The sequence below is a fragment of the Hylaeus volcanicus genome, chromosome 4, assembly GCF_026283585.1.
Source record: "Hylaeus volcanicus isolate JK05 chromosome 4, UHH_iyHylVolc1.0_haploid, whole genome shotgun sequence".
Taxonomy (NCBI): Eukaryota; Metazoa; Arthropoda; class Insecta; order Hymenoptera; family Colletidae; genus Hylaeus; species Hylaeus volcanicus.
Window position 1 is genome coordinate 13,670,460 of NC_071979.1, and position 20,540 is coordinate 13,690,999.

A 20,540-nucleotide genomic window follows, 5' to 3' on the forward strand; every position below is an offset into this window, starting at 1 on the left:
TCGCATTTGCTTTTATTTTCTATCGTGCTTTGTTTTATACTTTTCCCACAGAAGTCGTTGATTCGAGAAAATACGCGGCAATAAGAAACGAAGCAAAGGCACCGTTAATACCGAGTATCTCGTGACTGATGAAAGAAGCAATAAAAGCCGCTGTTAATATCGCTGTAAGTTGCTCTAGCTGCTTGTTTTACATTCTCCGTGCAGAAGTTCGTGGTAGCAGCCACGTCCATACCGTAATTAGAAACAATATTTACCGTACCGAACTTCGAATGAAGAAGTGTGCAAAAATTGCCAACATCCTGTTGACGCGATATCGATTACGACACGTAAAGCATTACAGCAAAATGTCAAATAATTATGAGTCAACCTATTACTTGAATAATGTGTGACTGAATGTCACAAAATTTGTTGTATCCTCTTTTTTTCTCTTTTCAAGAAAAAATTCGCTAGACCACCTGTGTTTCGAAGAATTTTAGTGAGAAAGGTACCTCAAAGGTTTGGCCAAGCCTGTGCTCATACGAGAATTGGGTAGGGAACGATCTATGTTGTATGGAAAATTGATATATTTTGTGAAACAGACAATTCTCTCATACATTAATAGTAAATATTATGTAGTTATGTATTTATCGTTCGTTTAACAGAACAAGTGGAGTTTAAATTAATCTATTTATACGTTTCAACTGTAATTAATTTTGATCCTAGTTGGTAATATATGTACACACATATTCTAGTTGTTCTGTATAGCATTATATCTGCTAACGTAAATTATTCATGATTGAATACTATAAAATATTTACAAGTTTATAATACAGTATTCAAATTACTTTTATACTTTCTTATAATAATCCAATTAATATAAAAGTTAAATGAACTAAAGGAGGTTTATAAAAATGCCGTAACGTATAACATATACATGTAGATATTTTTTACAATTAGAAAGTATACATGATTTTCAGTTGTAATGTTATTGGACTTCTTTTTCTAATCATCAGTGTAATAAATGAAAATATTAGGTTGTCCAGAAAGTTCGTGGCAATTTCTAAGAAACATTCAAAAACACGTTTGAATTTTAATATATATTTATTGAATTACATAGGTGCCATTTTGTTCCACAACCTTTTCACCCTTTAAGAGATGTATGCATGTTATTTGTTTTCAACTACTTCGATACATTCAGACCTTTACCATCTACCAAAAATCGGCATGGACTTTCCGGACAACCCAATACATTTTCTTTGCCTTATTATCATAGGGAAATAGTCACGTCGATATTATCGAGGTCTCTGTTTTATGAAGGTCGGATAATTATGAGTCAACCTATTACTTGAATAATGTGTGCCTGGATGCCACAAAAGTGACCATATGTTGTATCCTTTTTTATCTTTTTTGAAAAAAATTCACTAGACCACCTGTGTTTCCATGAATTTTCATCAGAAAGGTCCCTTAAAGGTTTGGCCAAGCCTTTGGTTATACGAGAATTGGGTAAGGAAGGTCAGTTATCTGTCACGCTGACACTCGGTTCGCTGAATAACTGATAAACCAACCATATCCACCGCTGTCATTATCCACTTGCGTTTGTGTCACGTCCCTCTCCCAACTTACGCTACTTCCCTGTAGTACGTGTGCTCGTAAAAGTAAATCGCATAATCGGATAACGAGAGCTACCTCCTTGGAGATTGAATGAATAACACGCGATAACTCGATTCTCAAACTAAGCCTCTTCGACTTCCTCCTTTTCTTCCTCTTATACTTCGCCAAAGTTCACCACACCGATTACAATATAAACAAAAATATTTCTTGTAAATGATAACAGTACTTGTGAATTACTCATCTTTATTTTGTACAATACGAAATCCACGAAACAAGAAAGAGAAAACTTGTTTCAAACGTTCTAATCGATGTTGAATTCAATCCAAAGGCATTCTCTAGCTCTTCAATACAGATCTACTGGTGTTGTTATCAATGTGTTAAATTTTACACAGAACGATCATTACCAAAGTATACGAAAAGACTGCAAGTGCTTCGAGTGCTTGTTACAATAATAGAGGATTTCTTATTGCAAACATGCAAACTCAAAGTGTCATTGAAAGAGTGTCTACAAATTCTGAATCTTATAAATGGTCACTTTCATAGCATATGTACATTCAGTTCCTACCGCTATATTTGACATTTCTGCTCCTCCTTTGCGATAAGATCCTTCTTACCGTTACATGTAATGGCCATAAGCACCCTCCGAGCCATATACTATATTAGGAACTTGGATGTGAAGTGCGGGTCGGTACCGAGAATTACCCATTTGACCTCTTATCTATTTTTCACGTTTGGCTGGGTCATCGACACACAGCCCGCTGCCGTTATCACTGGCTAAATATTTAAATCAATTACATTTGTCTGAAGAGGATAAGTTATTTCCGAAAATAAGTGTTTTTGATACCAAAAATTATTTGCTCTCAAAAAAAGGAAAGATTAATTAGAACACTTAATAATTTCACAGAGCGTTTCTATGGTTTTCGAAGGCCAAGAGTTCTAATCTTCCTAACGATCGTGCAATTTCGTCGCATGGACATGCTACGCTTGTGCTATTTAATTATTAATTATCTACAGGTTGTAATCGTTTTCGTTTACATAAAAGTACGGTTTATTTGGTTCAATCTCGAAGTAATATAAATTAAAATAATAATATAAATTTTAAAAATAGTACTATAAATTGTTACGATAAGCTTTCAACATTTCTTTTGTTTTAACTTAATCACATTTCATGACGTCTAACGTCCAATTAATTTAACGTGACGTATCAACGATACGACAGATATTTATAGTTACGAAAATATCTCGTACCAAATAAAAGAAGTTTGAGATTAAATTATTCCAAAAACATAATTACAATTAATTGGTGCCTTAATAATTAATATTTCACATTTTTACACTGGTAATTGTAGAATCATAATGATAGGAGTTAGAAAGTAAATAACTTCTTCATTTCATGTCTTTCAATATCAATACTTTAAATTAAATAGTAACGTATTCGGAAGAAGCTAACTTCAAAGTGAAATGTTTTTGTGCACATTAATAATGATAATACTGACGATGAGTGGAGGATATTGATCTATAACTGTATTAATTGCAAATATCTCAATGTAAACCTATGCATCTCCTAAAATAAAAACTTGTAGACAAAGAAGTTGAATAAATTCTCTATCTCCTCTCAGAAGGAAAAGATTTAATAAAACCTCTGTTTTTCATCTTCGATTATTCAATATTTATCGCCGATTTTTTATTCTTGTCATTTTGTTTTATTGTGCAAACTCGTTTTCTGATCATTTTTGTTTCCGTTTCTAATTCTGCCAAGTAACTTTGACCACGATGTGTCGAAAGGTACTGTGACGTAATCCTCTTTCCCGATTCATCCGATAGCTCGCGGATCACAGCTTGACAAACACTAGTCTGTATTATCGGCAGCATTCATTTCATCACATGTATTATACACTATAGCTTATATATTATTCATGTGATCAATTCGATTGGACGACTTCGCTTGCATTAGCTTCCCGTCTAGTGCACGTAGGTAAACGATCAGGCTCCCAGCTATTTACGAATCTATCAGTTCATCCAACGCTTCGTATGATAACGTGCACAAGTATAAATAACGATAGCTGGATGACAGCTACAAACACAGATACGTTAACCACTAACAAGAGCTGATCAGTCATAAATTTGCTTAAAAATATCTCGCACCGCTGCGGCTCTATCCGTCAGAGAATTTTTATTTAGTAGCGCCATGTCTTCATTATCTCCTACCAATAAGAAGTACACGACTCGTTCGCCAGAGCGCATCGAAGAGTCCGAAACGTTCGCAGACGGTTGCCATACTTTCGGTTGTCGATCATCCGCCGCTTCGACCACCGCCATTTTTCCATCTCGAGTATCCAAATTCAATAACCGCACCTATGGTGAGTACACTAATTTTCACTCTAACTACCACTTCGGAAATACTAGCAGGTACCACTCGTCACAAATCAGAACACAAACACGTTCCATCACTCTTGCCTGGCGAACCTCGAACCAATCTAGAAATGGATAATATCACGGGAAAATACGCTCGACGAGTGATAAAATAGCAAAGCCAGAGTTCGATACTACAAAGTAGACTAGTGTGAGAAGTATAGAAAGTAAACATGACAGAAATGTTCGTTTCTTCGGCTTTTCTCTTTGTTTAATATCTCTTTCGGTTCCCCAAACACTAAACAGAAGGCTCACACGGTCATAAAATGACACACGGTACCGCTTTCGCGGTGCAGGAGTCTTAAAATCCATTTAAGTATATTGGATCTTTGCATTGTTTACAAGGCCTGCACCGACCTTTGTTTGTAAAGATTGGTAAGTAACGAATCCACTATTCAAGGAACTTGAGTGCTTCCACTAGTCACACAAGATTAATTTGACGTGTAGCGTCTATCGAATATTAATATTTTAACGACTGCACCGAGGCCACTGGTCACAACTAGCAAATCCCACAGTTGCACAATGTCACAGTGTTTTAATCTTTCAATTCCACAATTTTACAATGCCCAGGGAACATGAAATCGTTCTTTAAGGTAGCAACGAAATCGATGACCTCAAAGTTGACAAACTTCTGGATAGTATCACCGAAAAGCAGACTCGTCGAACAATGACAGAATCGTATGCAAAGATTAAAGTTTAATACCATAGAGTAGATTACTAAAGGTAGTATACTATAACGGTCTAGCGAACTTGTCAATGATCTTCGTTCCCTCGGTTTTACTCTTTTTTTTTTTTAATATTCACAGTCTCGGTTCTGGTACACTGAATAGAGGCCCGATGGAATGACACACGATATTCCATGCTTTCGCGGTGCAAGAGTCTCGAAATCCATTTAAGTATATTGGATCACCTCGATTCGAATCACCGTCCGCGGGAGGTCTGGGTTAGGTCTCGCTTAAAAATCCAATATTCCTCCGATCGGTTTTCGTTAAGGCAGTCGATCTCGTTAATGTCGCATCCATTCGTATTCTTGATGAGAAAAAGGTGCTCGCCCTACCTGCCCTCTGGCCCGTTACAGCCTCCCATGTCATCAGACACGGTCTCCTCGTTGGCACCTTGGATTTTACGACCAATCTAACTTTCCGTTCGTTCGTTCGCGAACAAGTTACGAGTTTGCAACATCGATTGCGAATATGTACACACGGTACGGTGCACGGTATTATCACACCCTGAGCTACGTACGTGGCGTCGTATCAATGTTTCTGGGCTGGTATGCTCGCGTCTGCATTTGTGTAAATTGAACCGTTGCGTTTTAGTACAAACTCATCAAAATAATAGCAGTAATAGAAACTTTGTTTGTGATACACATATGTGCAGCGAGTAACTATATATCATATGCTTGTGATTGCATTTGCGTTTACACGTTACCTTCTAAATTGTAAACTGATCAAAGTAGTAGCAGTAATGGAAACGCGAAACTTTGTAATACACATATGCGCAGCGAGTAACTATATATCATACGCTTGTGATTGCATTTGCGTTTACACGTTATCTTCTAAATTGTAAATTGATCAAAGTAGTAGCAGTAATGTAAAAGTGTAGTTTCATTGGTAACATATGTATGTACAGTGAGTAACTTTAATTAAAACTATACAGGGTATACCCGTTAAATTATATCATCATTTTTTAGGTATTCCCGGCAGTGCAATTAAAAAATGTTTTAGACAAAAGTTTATCAGATCTTGATAAGCTACATGTTCGCATATATCTGATTCTGAAAACATGCTTTTTACGTAAAAATCTAAAGGCCACTTCGACTTTCTTAAATGGCACCATCTGTTTTGGACGTCATAGAGTCGATGCTGATGTCGAGACGAATTCAATGGTGTATTATACTACGACGCGACATTGAAATGACCTTGAACTCGAAAATTTTGTGGAAACGTAATTTTAATGACAAATTATTTCTTACAAAGTAAGTCAGGTTACGTCAGATGGTAATTAAAATGCCACGCCAAACATTGACACTAATTATGGCGATAACGAAAACTGTAATACAAAGAGCGGAGCTCTGTATCGTAGAAGATGAATCGCAATTCGAACGTCTGATGTAACCTGATTTATTTTGTAAGAAATAATTTTTATTAAAGCATTCTAAAAAGTCAAGGTGACCTTTACATTTTTACGTAAAAAGCATTTTTTCAGGTTTGGAAATATGCGAACATATAACTCACCAAGAACCGATAAAATTTTGTCTAAAACATTTTTTAATTGCACTACCAGGAATACCTAATAAATGGTGGCACAATTTAACGGGTAAACTCTGTATAGATATATAGTTAATTTATAAAGAAAATTATATACAGAGATATGATTAATTTATGAATTAAAATTACATATACAGAAACAATTCATTCCGTCCAAACACTCATAACTCGTTCTTTTTGCTAGACATGATTACTTTACCAATTCCAACCAAAAACTAAATTCATGAAACGAGCAAAATACAATCCTACTGTTCAAATTGTAAGTATGCCATTATTTTCATGGCTGAGGAATTTTCATTTCTTCTTTGTAACTTCCTTATACTAAATCATTCAAAGTTCCGTAAAAATGTACAACTTCTGTCTCGTAAAAGGCACCAAAAACGTATTTCGAATTGAAATATCGCTTCAGAGTGCAAAGATATTCCAGGAAAAGAGGGAGTGCCGATACTTTCTGGAACCACCGTATTTCATTGTGTGTAATGACTGCCACGCGCTGCAATGAAATTTCACGATAAACATGGATTAAATAATTAAGTGGATTTTGCGTACTAATGTGAAACTAGTCCAAACTGTTTAGCAAAGTAACCTATATATTGCAGCGTCGAGACGCAGTCTAACCGAGTTATCAATTATGATCAATTACAGTTTATTAACTCCTTTGTAAGCACCGTCCGAAACGAATTCTCATCCGGTCACAATTCAAAGTAAATACACAAGCCTATCAGCCGGTACACATACCATTCCCTTCAAACCTTCAAGCTTAATTAAAACGAATTGCTGTACCTTGAGAAACGAAAAAAATCATCTATTCAACACCTTATCCAACTATAAATCAGGAGGAAAACGCACATATGAGAAAATAACAATTACAATACATGTTTTGCATATCGTCGACTGAGTTAAATATATAAAATTTAACACGTTACAGTATCACAATTCTAAAAAGTCACAGCTTCGCAATCTAAAAATCTTCCAAACTCACGATCTCAAAATCTTATGATCCCACAATCTAACAATTCCACGATTCCCAAAAACCCACAATTTCACAAAACCACGTTCACGCCATCTTACAGTCCCACAATTTAACTATGTTATGAAATTTTACATATTGCAATATCACAATTCTACAAGTTCACAGTTTCGCAATCTCATAATCTTCCAAACTCGCGATCTCGCAATCCTATGATTCCACAATCTAACAATTCCACGATTCCCAAAATCCCACAATCTCACAAAACAACGTTCACATTATCCCTCCATCCCACAATTTAACTATCTCACAATCCCATCATCCCGCAATTTCCCATTCCTCCAATGTCGCGATTTCTTTGTTATCACAATTGTACCTTTCTACAATCTCTCAATCCTACAATTTCACAAATTCGTAATTCCATGTCATTGAAACTTAAACTCTATAAAAAGTTCACCTAAGAAATACCAGTTGTTTACAAGAACGTGAAAATAAAGAACGTAGAGCACCAATGTCAAAATAAAATATAATCGCAAAATTCTATAAGACTACAAAATTCCTTGCCTCAATTGCGGAATCAACGCAATCTCCAATCTTTCCAAAACGAAAAAAAGTCTTGTATTCAACATTTAATCCAACGAGAAATCATGTGGAATATGCGCATACGCGAAAATAACCATTAATACACGTGTTTTGCGAAACGTCAACAGAGATGGGGAACAAGAGAAATGAGTGAAAAAGACGCCGCAAACTGGTAATGAGAAAAAGACTGCTAATGCGGCTGTACCTATACTCTCGAGACTCGTGTACCGTTCAATAGATTTTTTCCATCGTCGAGCAATTCGGCATCGTCGTCTACACCCCTTTTAAAAATATTTCCTGCTTGGCAACTATCCTGGAATGTCGATACATGAATCGTCTTACGGTTCTTACAAGATTGCCTGCCAGGCCGGCATAATAATCGTTCTGTTTCCTACGTTACTCACATGAGATGGGTATCGACTCACTGTTGACGTATCACCATCGCGATCGCTAAAAGTTTAACTCGACTTGTACGAATCTGAATCTTCAAAGATACAGAGTTAATTTAATATTCGAACACTTTACTACTTTTCTCTTTGTCGGTTTGTAACTTTGTCTGCGATGAGAGATAAACATAATTAAGGTATACAGGGTGGATCGGAAATTGTAGCATATCCGGGCAGGTTGTAATTCTGGCGAGAAAATTAGAAAAAATGTTGGTAATTTCACGCCTGAATGCGTGCAGGTTCATTAATCAGTAACGCAAGTTTACTCTTCAGGAACTTGTACATGCGGTAGAAACGAATATGTCGATTGTATTTTTCTTTCCTTACATATTTAACGTCGCACCAACCTTTGGTTATTAGCGATTGTGTTCTACGTGGTTATCCTTATTGTTAGATGTTGGCCCAAATATGTACATCATTAAGTAGCTGGATTATTTTGTATAAATTTTGTATTGATTCATGCTTTTACATTGCTCATATATTGCCAAATATTTTACATATTTGGTATGAGAGCTTTTATTATTATTATAGGAGTTTCATAAGATTATTATACTCATACCGTATCAAGTATTGTACATAATATTAGGGTGAATCAAAGGTTTATTTCAATTTTCCCTCGTTCTTCCCGTGTACTTTTTCACCGAATATTTGAAGTAAATAAAAGTATTTAAATTATTTTATGTCATATATAGCATTTTGTAACTCTTGAATTGCTTTTCCATATTGCGTATTAAGTAATATCGAATAATTGTGTATTTCTGGATCTATCAAATTAGATAAATCATGAACAAAGTTTAAATTTGTGTCGTTCCCATTATTACTTGAAACAAGACTCCAAAATCCATACGACACGACGGTCAGGTAATTTCGTATTCAGTACTTGAGGGCTTACTCGTGACTAATCATCGTGTTGATACCATATAATCGTTTGAACACTTAACGATACTTTCACTTCTTCATTTTTGTAATTTTTAGTTTTTAGGAAACGGAAATCCTCGACTTCATTCTCGAAAAAATCGATATCGATGTTTGTTCGATTACGCGAGCGCGAGCGATTGGATACCACTTATGTATTCGACTATCAGTTGTTTGTCGAATATGGGGATTCATATTCTTCCACGAATATCTAGCAGATAATTGGACAAATAGAAGTTAGTTTGAACGCATTATCTGTTTAACAATGCAAATAAGCTCTAGCTTCGGTGGAGCCCACGACTGCGTCAAATTAGCATATTATGTTGTCGCATAAACGACGAATAAGCATACGCAGGACAATGACTTTCTCTTCCAAGAACCATTGGTGTCTGCGTTGAAGAAGTGTGTCACAATTGCACCTTTCTAGTCAATTACTCGTGGAGGATTCACTGTTTGCCTACAGCTTTGCGATAGAACCATGGATGATCTATGTGGCAAAGAAAATTTATATAATTTTGTGAAACACGCACAATTCTCTGATACATTAATGGTAAATATTATGTAGTTATGTATTTATTATTTGTTTAACAGAACAAGTGTAGAATAAATTAATCTATTTATACGTTTCAACTCTAATTAATTTTGATCCTAGTTGGTAATATATGTACATACATATTCTTGTTGTTCTGTATAGCATTATATATGCTAACGTAAATTATTCATGATTGAATACTATAAAATATTTACAAGTTTATAATACAATTAAATAATAATTAAATTAAATAATAATATTCAAATTACTTTTATACTTTCTTATAATAAACCCAGTAATGTAAAGGTTAAATGAACTAAAACGAGATTAATAAAAATGCAGTAACATAGAATATATTCGCGTAGATATCTTTTATAATTAGAAAATATGCATGATTTTTAGTTAGAATATTATTGAACTTTTTTTTCTTATCATGTGTGATAAGGCTAACGACTCGATTTAATCTAAAGCTTAAAAGTAAATACCGTATGAAATATAAACACTCCGTGAGTTACACCTTTTCTTTGAATTTTAATGCATTTATTATAATAAGACGTAAATCTAAATTAAAACAATTGTATAGTCTGATATATGTAAGCACGTTTTTAATTTACGTTACTTCTATTTTTCCAGTTTTCACTTTGCGTTAAATATATATACGAAAAGTAGTTCTGAAAAAATCGCGATAAAGTTTAAATTGTAATATGTGTGTAACTCTGAGACGCAGATAGATATGCAACTGTAAAGTCGTTATTTCGTCGAAATTCGACCTGGGATTTTTATAGCTACGTTTATTTATGCAACAACAACAAAATCGATTTCTATTTCCATTTTACTCGAGTCTCCTCCTCTAAATCGTATAGCTTTTATTCTTATATATGTTTGACGATTTACAAATGTCGCGGAATTTAAAATAAAACCTCTTAACACATTCGCGACCGCTGACGTGAATTCACGTCACTTCAAATTCTATTCCTGGTGATGAAAAAGTTATGTAAATCTTTTTATCTTATACACTACATATTTACAACATTGATATTTCAAAAAATATTTTGCAATTTTTATCTTCGCTCTAACGATACAAACTCGCCATGTCCAGCTTCAGAATTTTATTATTTCCGTCGGTACTCGGTATTAGAAAGGTGAAATTCGCTGATTGCGAATGTGTTAGTGGAATATTATAGATTGTAATAATGGAACGTGTAGATTGTATCATAGAAATGGTTATTCGTATCTTTGAAATACTCGAAAGGCGCGGCACACGGACCAATTACACGTGGTCGAGCAGTATACCTTTCTTAATGCTGTGCTCCAGTTTATCTCGCATGTGGCACGCATCAGTCATGAAACGCGTCTCGTTCAACAATGAAGTGACCAGTGTCGCGAGATGCGGTTGTACCTTTGCGTTTTCGTCGATTAATTGCAAAGTTAAATTTGGAGGACACGGATAATTGAACGAAGTATTCTCAGCTGTATCTCTATCATTTAGTGGCAAGCACAAGCAGGAATCGCCTAAACTCTTTCTCCGAAGCCGTGAGTATTCAACTTTCTTTTTGGTTTCACGTGCGAATCAATGGAATTGTTTTGTAAAATAAGGAGAACCAATGTTTATCGTTATTTTTGAGACGTGGATGTAATTCATCTTGAGACCAATTATTTATTAAAATCAAAATTCTACATTTCCACGTTTGGGTACGTAAAAAGTATAATATTTATTTTTCTCAAGCAAACATCATGTTAAAGTAGAAATTTTCATCGTAATTGGGAATTTTAATGAATTTGTTAATTTGAAGAATTTTTATGACAATTATTAAGTCTACCGGAAAGTTCTGTCCGTTCCTGTTACAAGTTTCAATGAGTATGCCAATATTCGTTAAAAATGATATACAAAGTACAATCACGCTGGCAAGATGTCATAAATAATGATAAAAATTATATTATTCAATAAAATTTATTCAAGGTATGAGAAATTCATTATTTTGTTTTATTCTAAAAACGGACAAAACTTTCCGGTAGACCTAATATATACGACTAGTGGCTATAGAAATTATATCTTAGTAAACAATTGCATTCTAATAAATTTAATGCAAATAAAATTCTTAACCTTCAATGAAACAGTTATTGCTTGTGCAAATTAAACGATACAAATTGAGTTTTATGCCGATGCCATTTTATCATCACTATTTTATATATTTCCTTATTTTATTACTTCTTCTTCTTTTTGCATAAACGTCGTATATGTATATAGTTTAATTTAATAAGAATAAAACATAAACATACATGTAATTAATTTATCATTCAAATATACATACGAAATGAATTTCGTGCATAGAATAAGTAGCTATGAACAGTGTTGTATTTTGTTTGTAATTAATGCAACTACTGTAAATTTGAAAATTATTCAAATGAAGGAATTGAAATGTTCTAAAAAATAAAGCTTGCATTGACACTGGGAAATATTGATCCTTGTTATATTTCTCTCGCAATATGTGCATGTTTTACTTAAATCATGTAAATTGACATTTCTCGTAGAGACAAAATTAATTAATTAATTAATTAACAGTATAATTAAGAAAAAATTGAAAACAGAAACGAAGCAATAGAATGCATTAAATATATTGCTAACCTTCGTAATTAACTCATCAACTCAGTTTAGTAATTAAAATATATAAAATATGAAAATTGAAACCATAAAAAGGAACTTTATAACTTTATGCGCTGAACTTATCGTTAACTGCGCTGATGTTCTTCGAACAGTTTTCACTAATCGTTTATTATTATCGATTATTATTATCATAGTTAAATATAATTGAGACAAGTACGGTTAATAAATAGAGTCACATAATATTGAAAAAAAGAAACACGTTCAGTGCTTTACGCGACGACAAGTTGAAAACTACATATATATTTAACGAAATCCATTTCTCGAAAACTGAAACGTATCGAAATTAATGGCGCCGTAACTATGAAGATATATTATATATCTATGTGTCCCTATAAATTAGAAAAGAATGTTCAATGGTTTTGATTATTTGCCTCTATATCGCGTGCATTCGTTTCTATCGATTTTATCATTTAACGAGCAAAAATTGAACCGTAGAGTGTGCGATTGTAAGTGGCACTGTATATTTTTATACGATTTCTCTTATCTAGTTTTTCTTATCCGAATAAAGTTTCAAACATTTTATTAACCGAACTAATATCTATTCCACAATTTGTTTTCTAATCTTTCCGATAAATTTAATCCTAATGTCTACAGCGTAAAAGCTTACGGTTACCGAAACGTAATTAAATTCCTCCTAATCGAAGTGTGATTAACGTCTTCAGGCATAGCGTCACAAAGTTGTGCGCTTTCAAGCATAGAAACATTATTATCATTTGAACAACATATAAGATTGCGAATAAATACTCATAATTTAATTTTCTAACACCCATAACGACACTGCAACCCAATCACAAAAAAGTGACCTAGTACAGACAAGGATCGCTAATGCAACATAAACATACCGAAACATAAATGATGTAATTGACACTAGTCTTATGTAAACAAAATTGATTAGTTTAAAAATTATGAATTTTGTCCCGAACGTCCATGAACTCGTCACACTGCGCATTGCGCCGAATTAACACGTTGACTGCCAGACTAATACTCTTGAAAATTTCTGCTGTGATTAAATATTGTTCACAGATTATTGGAAATTACATAATCAAACATTTATCGTGATAATTATTATGGTAACTTCATCGAAATTCAAGTATTTCATTCAATTTTCTTTGGTACTTAACCCTTTGCACTCGAAGCCATTTTGTTACAGAATGTACAAACAGGAATCATGTCGTATTACATAATGTAACTTATAAAGCATGTAATTTACTGTAATGATGTACCGATAGCGATACGCTTAATGATACCGTAATGAGCTTTTTGAAAGCTACAAAATGATATATAACACTTGCATATAAAGTAATTTGAATGACTTCAAAAAATTGCACATAGTGAAACAACGTAAAAAACGCACGAACATTTTGTTCACCCTAATAGTATCCAAATTTGGTAAAAGAAATTGTAGCATTATCTAATTATCTCTATAGTTTTTTATCATTACTAATGTGATATTTAAAAAAAAAAATCAATTCGGTAATGCAACATAAACATATCGAAACATAAATGATACAATTAATATTAATAGATTCGCAACTTCTATTAGATATTTATTTCTATTAAGGAAGTGTCCACATACTTCTGGACGAGGGTGTATATTTTAATACATGTTTTAATTTGATTTTTCGTGATATTTGAATAGAAACCTTCAAGAAATCATACACATAAGTTTCTCCTGTGTAATCACTAATAAAGTTTGCCTGTACTTACGATGTCTCCCCAGAAGAGACATCCGAGTGCAAAGGATTAATATCCATAATTAATATTTTTATTTCTTCAGTGAAAAACACTGTCCCCATATATGAGTGACGTCAACGTGTTAAGAAATTATATAATCAGAAAAGAGTCCCCGTAATAGTCTTCGACGTTTTCCTGTATCAATTGTTTCCGCCTTGTCCCAATTCTTGGAATCACCCTGTACATACATGTGAACACAAGTGCATCGTACATCGGAGAACGATAATTCATACGAGGACAGCGATTATGCGCGACTTCAGCTCATTTCGTTTCTACTTCTACCACGAAGGTTCATTGGCATTGATCGTTGGTTTCACTGTAGCCTCATAAGGTACATAACGTACGTCGGACACTGATTCCCCCGTGCAACACCGCGTCGAAAGGAATACCGTGTGAAAGTTAACGAACAACACGACTGATTGAAATTCGCAACCGTCGCTCGTCGGAGTGCAAATCGCGTGTACACACTCGTGGAACGAACGGGACCAGTTGACGAAAACCTCGTTGCACGGGGTACGTAAAAATAGCTGCTGAAAATTCGGACGCTTTGGAACCGGTTATTCGGAAGCGCGTAAGTTGAGAAAACGCACGGATCTTCTGAGGTACGAGCATTTTCGATCCACCGTTTAAACGTGCCCAGTGATTCGTGGAATATTTTGCGACGAACAATCAATGTTTTTCGTATGCTGACATTTGCTCGAATATAACTTACCTCATGTAGGGATTATTTTTAACGCGCATCTGGACGGTCGACTGTGATAGACGGGGCGGTATTGCTTGAACTTCTTTGTACTGGGTGTACTTGAATTATTAGACTGCGGATTTTTATACATTTATAGGAAATTTGAGTGTGCAAGAAATTACAAAATGTATTGAAGGTAGAATTTATTGCAGAGTAGAATAAATTCTTATTTAGGTTAAAATTGTATAGGTACGTTTACAAAGATTTTGTTTTGCCTAAAGATCCGCAGTCTATTAATTATACGTGGTAATTGATAGTCTGGCTTCGAGACGAGTTTTCGCGTCTTTTCCTTTAAACGCGTCGCGTTGGACTGTTGCAATTGCAACTGTTTCAATAACTAGAAATTTTCAAGGAATTTTTGAGGGAAGGGATAGTGTAGACTTTTTAATGCGATGACTGCCACGTCACCCATGTATAGATGATAGGATTTTTCACTAGAAATTAACAAAATTTATTTCACAGATACGATGTTAAAGAAAATAAATCGGGATAAGATTCGTGAATACTGATAAGGTTGAAATAATGAATACTGTAAAAAATATTAAGTTTTGTAGTTTCCAATCAACTCACAACAAAATTGCAGTGTCATACAAAAATTTACAAAAGTTAGCAGTCTTGTTTTGGCAGTCAGCGTGTCAATATGCGATTATCAGTGATTTTCAAATGTTTAGAAAATGAAAATTTAGTATTCTTCATAAGGTGACATTAGTTACATATTCTAACACATTATAAAAGTTAGTATTTTTCCTTTAGTGCATAAAACTTGAAACATACACCATATTTTTAATTTAAAACATCAAGTATGGCATTTTTGAACGATTTATACTGTGTTATAAATTTATTTTTAAACATGTTCATATGCAAATCTCAATGAAACATGTGTGCGTCATCCATAGTCAAAATGTTAATTACATTTATTAATTAATTCAACCTCTGAATATGCATCTATGAATATGTGCCTGAACCTAATAACCATTACGTTGATAAGAAGGAAAATAAGACAAATTAAGAATTGAGAAGTATATATGAGGAGAATTAAATAAATTGTACTATTTACAATCACTGCAAACAGCGCAAAATTAAGGAAATATTTTACCCATAATCAATATATCTACACCTATACTAATATTAACATATAAAAAGCTTTTCTTCCGTCTTGGTTTACAAATTTTGAGATTTCAAATTAAACACGTATTTTTATCAAAATAAAACAACCTATGTTACTCAGGGATAGTGTAGTTTTCTAGTACCGAAAAAATTCTTAAAATCGATTCAGTAGTTCCGGAGATTACCTACTCCATAGAAGCAAATTTTACCTCTTTATATGCACATCTATACTAATATTAACATATAAAGAGGTAAAGTTTGATACTAATAGAGCTATCGGAAAGACCAAACATTCAAGCGGCTTTCAAGCCGAGTCAAACACGATATAATATCGATTAATTTTAATTATTAAGAAGACAAGCGTAGAATTGGAAAAAGATTTTTCTGATGTGTAACAGCGTGGTCTGTAGAATTTATATTACACGAATAATTATAGAAAAATCTTTTTCCAAATCTACGCTTGTCTTGTTAATAATTAAAATTAATCGATATTATATCGTGTTTGGTACCATTTTCATCAGTATAACATCAGGAATTCAGTAGTGCAATTTATTTCTTTAACTTTTATAAAACACAACAAAAAGTGAACATATCATGACAAACATTTCACACTTTAATGCTCGGCCTCTTTGAGGTCCGTCGTGGGTTAAAGTTGGCACACGTGCGCTTTGGATGGTTCAACCCTTGGTTTATGGCTTTCAGTAATCACCCGATTTCACTTCATATGCATCGTATTATTACGGGAGTAACGCCGATGGATTCCTTACGTTTTTCTGATGAAAACGCTACTAAACACTATGTAAATCGGACTATTTTTAACGAAGATAGACAAAAAGCGTGCAAATCATTTTTTCCGTATAATTTCTTTCTAAATAATTCGAATTGTATCGTGTCTGGTACCATTTTCATCGGGATAACATAAGGAATCGATTGGTAATACATCCGTTAAGATCCGATAAGAAATACGGAAAATGATCGTCGACCTTCTTTGGGTCTAGTTTGCTACATCCATTTTATGATACCATAGTTGCTCGGCGGTGGACTAACACGTGTACTCGGAAAAGCTTGAAACCATTCGAGTTGCCCGGTTCTTTCGGGCCGCTTGGTTTTTTCGGACCGCTCGATTCTATTCGGGTAGCTTGAAAAATTCAAGTTACTTGGTTTCTTTCGTGTAGCTTGAATCTTTCAAGCTACTCGGTTTTTTCAAGTACTCGACTCGGCTCGGAAATCGGGTCCCGGTTTGACTCGGCTTGAAAGCCGCTTGAATGTTCGGTCTTTCCGACAGCTCTATTAGTAATAAACTTTACCTCTTTATATGTTAATATTAGTACAGATGTGCATATAAAGAGGTAAAATTTGCTTCTATGGAGTGGGTAATCTCTGGAACTACTGAATCGATTTTAAGAATTTTTTCAGTAATAGAAAACTACACTATCCCTGAGTGACATAGTTACAACTATGTTTTATTTCGATAAGAATACGTTCTCAATTTGAAATCTCAAAATTTGTAAATCAAGTCGGGAGAAAAGCTTTGTTTGGCTACTTCATCAAATAGTTGGTCAGCGTACATGAAAATAATGTAATATAAACATATTGGTTATCAATAGATCTAAAAAAAGTCAGCGACACAATGTACCTAGCTTTTATATTTAAAGCACAATAACGTTTTTTATGTTAAAAATGAATTGAAAATTATAAGGTGAACTTTAAGGGTATTTATTAGGTGTAATATATTAATTTTTATAAAAAGGAATCATTTTGTCATCTGAGAAATTTCATGAAGATAATATTTGCTCTTCACAGCATGTTATTTGATCGCATAGTTTAAGAGAATGAAAAATGAAAAATGAAAATAATTCACAAAGTAATGAATTATAGGTCATTCATCACACGACCGACTTCACCGTTAACATTTACATATAAAAATTTATCTCTACCCTAACCCAGTTAAATGCGTTCATCTATTACGACATACCTAACTACATACTTACACAACACACAGCAGCAATTATTCCACGTACGTGAATAAGAATAGTATTCCATGCGGGTGAAACCGAGGGCGTAGCAAGTACCTTATAAGTACAGTAAACATTTGGAACTATTAGAGTGCAGTTGCTCGTCGTTCTTGCATTTTCCAATCTGTCTTTTCTTATCTTCTTTCAATCAGATTTCTCATTCAACATCCTACACATATACAAACATCTAAACGTAATGATTTGCAAATAAAATTGATAAAATCAATGATAATATGCCAGCAATGTCAATCTATTCATGTGTCTAACACTAAGTGCAATTACATTAACATGTTCTCTAATATGACAGATTAATTGTACAACTAGTTTACAAATTAAGACAACTACTTTGATCACAGTAATACTTTAACTGCAGCCAATATCACAAAATTCTGTGATTGAGTAAACGAAGTGGACTGAACACTTATAGCTGACACCAATGCATTAATTAAACGATATCGGTTCATTAAATTTCATGCATGAGAAAATATGTGCCTCTAGTGGAATGTATTAATAGTATTCGGTCATACTGTTTCCCTTTAAATCTTCAAAAGGGATTAAGAAACGTTTACGCAGGTTGTGTTTAATCGAAAATAATCGCTATCGGAAAATTATTTATTCGAATAGGAATATTATTTGTATAATCGGCAAGAAGTAATTTAAACGCTGCCAATTACATTCGATATTTAAAATTTTAATGAGAACGTTATTTGCAAGAACGAGTATACCTTTGGTTGTAATTATTTTTATTTACATTTATTCCCGAATACTTTTGCTTACCGTTATAAATTAACGATTAACAAACATTTACTTAACATCGAGCTATTTGATCCCTCGAAATAACGATATTTGAGCCTGGGAGAACGAAAATGGTGTTTGTAAACGTGGCTGTTGAATTGCATTTTTAATTGCTGTAAATATAAACTTCGATAAGCATTTGTACACTGTGTGGCATGTGTGACTTATGTGAAATTTGTTTTCAAAGAACGTTTCTTTCGTATCGGTCATCTTGATTAGTTTTCTTCGTATAAGGTATGTTAATTAATATTTTTTAGACAATTGTGATAGCAATTAAGGTAAAAAATTATTTTTCCTTCAACAATAAAAAAATTACTAACAGGTACTAACAGTTGTTTTCCGCTTTCCCTTTTTTCCCTACGTATTTCAATTCTTGTGCATATTGTGAAAAGAAGTTTACCAATTTATATGAAATATATATTACTGCTGGTGATTGGCTTTAAAAGTTAGTTTATTATGAGAAGAAAAGAAATAAATATTAGTAATCACTAGTTAGGGGATTTTAGGATATGTGATGAATGCAAATATGGAAAATATATGCTTGGTGATTGTTTTTAAAAGTTAGTTTATAATAACAAAAGAAGAAATAAATGTTGGTAATCACTAGTTAGGGGATTTTATCATATGTGATGAATGCAAATATGGGAAATTGTATGCTTGGTGTATACAGAACATTTATGCAGAATGAAATATTAATATAACAATATGAATTTGTAAAATGTATTCTGTATAAGATTTCCATTCTAGGGCACACCGTGAATGGATAAAATGCGTGATCTAATAATCCCCGTTAAAAACACAAGCCACTATTTATCTATTTCTACGAATGTTTAATTACCGTCACATTTCTTCATCTTCAGGAAGTGAATAATTCATAGGATTCAATTAAATTGCAAACTCCCATTTAACACTACCACTACTGTTTCGTAATAAATCTTAATCCATTATCTGAACATTCCCTTACACGAACCATACTGTGCCCCAATTAATTCAGGTCATCGAGATTCTTGAAATTGCAAAGGTGACTGCTTGTACACATAATAGAATGAATGAATTGAAAAGAAAACAGGAGGAAAGAGAAAGAAATTATTTTGTAGAATAATTAGTAACATCGAAATTGTTGGATAGATGCCGAAGAAGGAATTCTTAACTTTGTTAGTTCGAGAATCCAACTTATTCTAGAAGGAACAAGGTACATTTTTCTTTATGACTGATAATTGCAACACGAGTTTCACGACCGAAGGTCTTAACTAAAGTAGGAAACAAGGCCACTGACATTATAAAACGATCTTGATACAATAGCTTTACGTAAACTGACCTCGCAAAAAGGTGGCATCGAAATTGTTAACGAATATCAAAGAAAAAATTCCTAACTTTCCTAATTAATTGGTTTAGTGATATACATAGATCAAATAGATAACGCACGATAAATAAAAAGGAGATCGTTTAATTACGATTTTATACAATGTTCTGTAGCTGTCGCAGTGTATCAAGGCACGCAAACATAATCCAAAATGTATTTGAAATTGCGTAATACAGGGTGTCCCAGAATTAGTGTCAAAACCGGAAATGGGGGGTAGCTGAGACGATTCTGAACCACAATTTCCTTTGCACAAATGTCGGATGGTGCTTCGTTTTTGAATTATTAACGAAAAACCATCGACCAATCACAGCGCCCAAGTAGCACGCGCTCGAACCAAGATACTCGCGACTGAGCGCGCGCTACTTGGGCGCTGTGATTGGTCGATGGTTTTTCGTTAATAATTCA

The 20,540-nt window shown here is 33.7% G+C and overlaps 2 protein-coding genes across 3 annotated transcripts in view; one reads left to right on the forward strand and one right to left on the reverse strand.

Moving 5' to 3' along the window:
• The window catches only part of LOC128875276 (aminopeptidase N), an 80,285-nt gene that overhangs the window by 40,142 nt on the left and 19,603 nt on the right, over positions 1-20,540 (reverse strand). The window lies entirely within an intron of this gene.
• Positions 958-20,540, forward strand: part of LOC128875281 (organic cation transporter protein) — a 30,484-nt gene continuing 10,901 nt past the window's right edge. The window contains exon 1 of one of the 2 annotated variants that reach the window (XM_054120738.1): positions 958-3,950. The gene's annotated coding sequence lies outside the window, so the exon portion shown is untranslated. Of the gene's footprint in view, positions 3,951-11,074; positions 11,248-20,540 lie in introns of those variants that run through there. The other variant, XM_054120739.1, reaches the window with a different exon arrangement.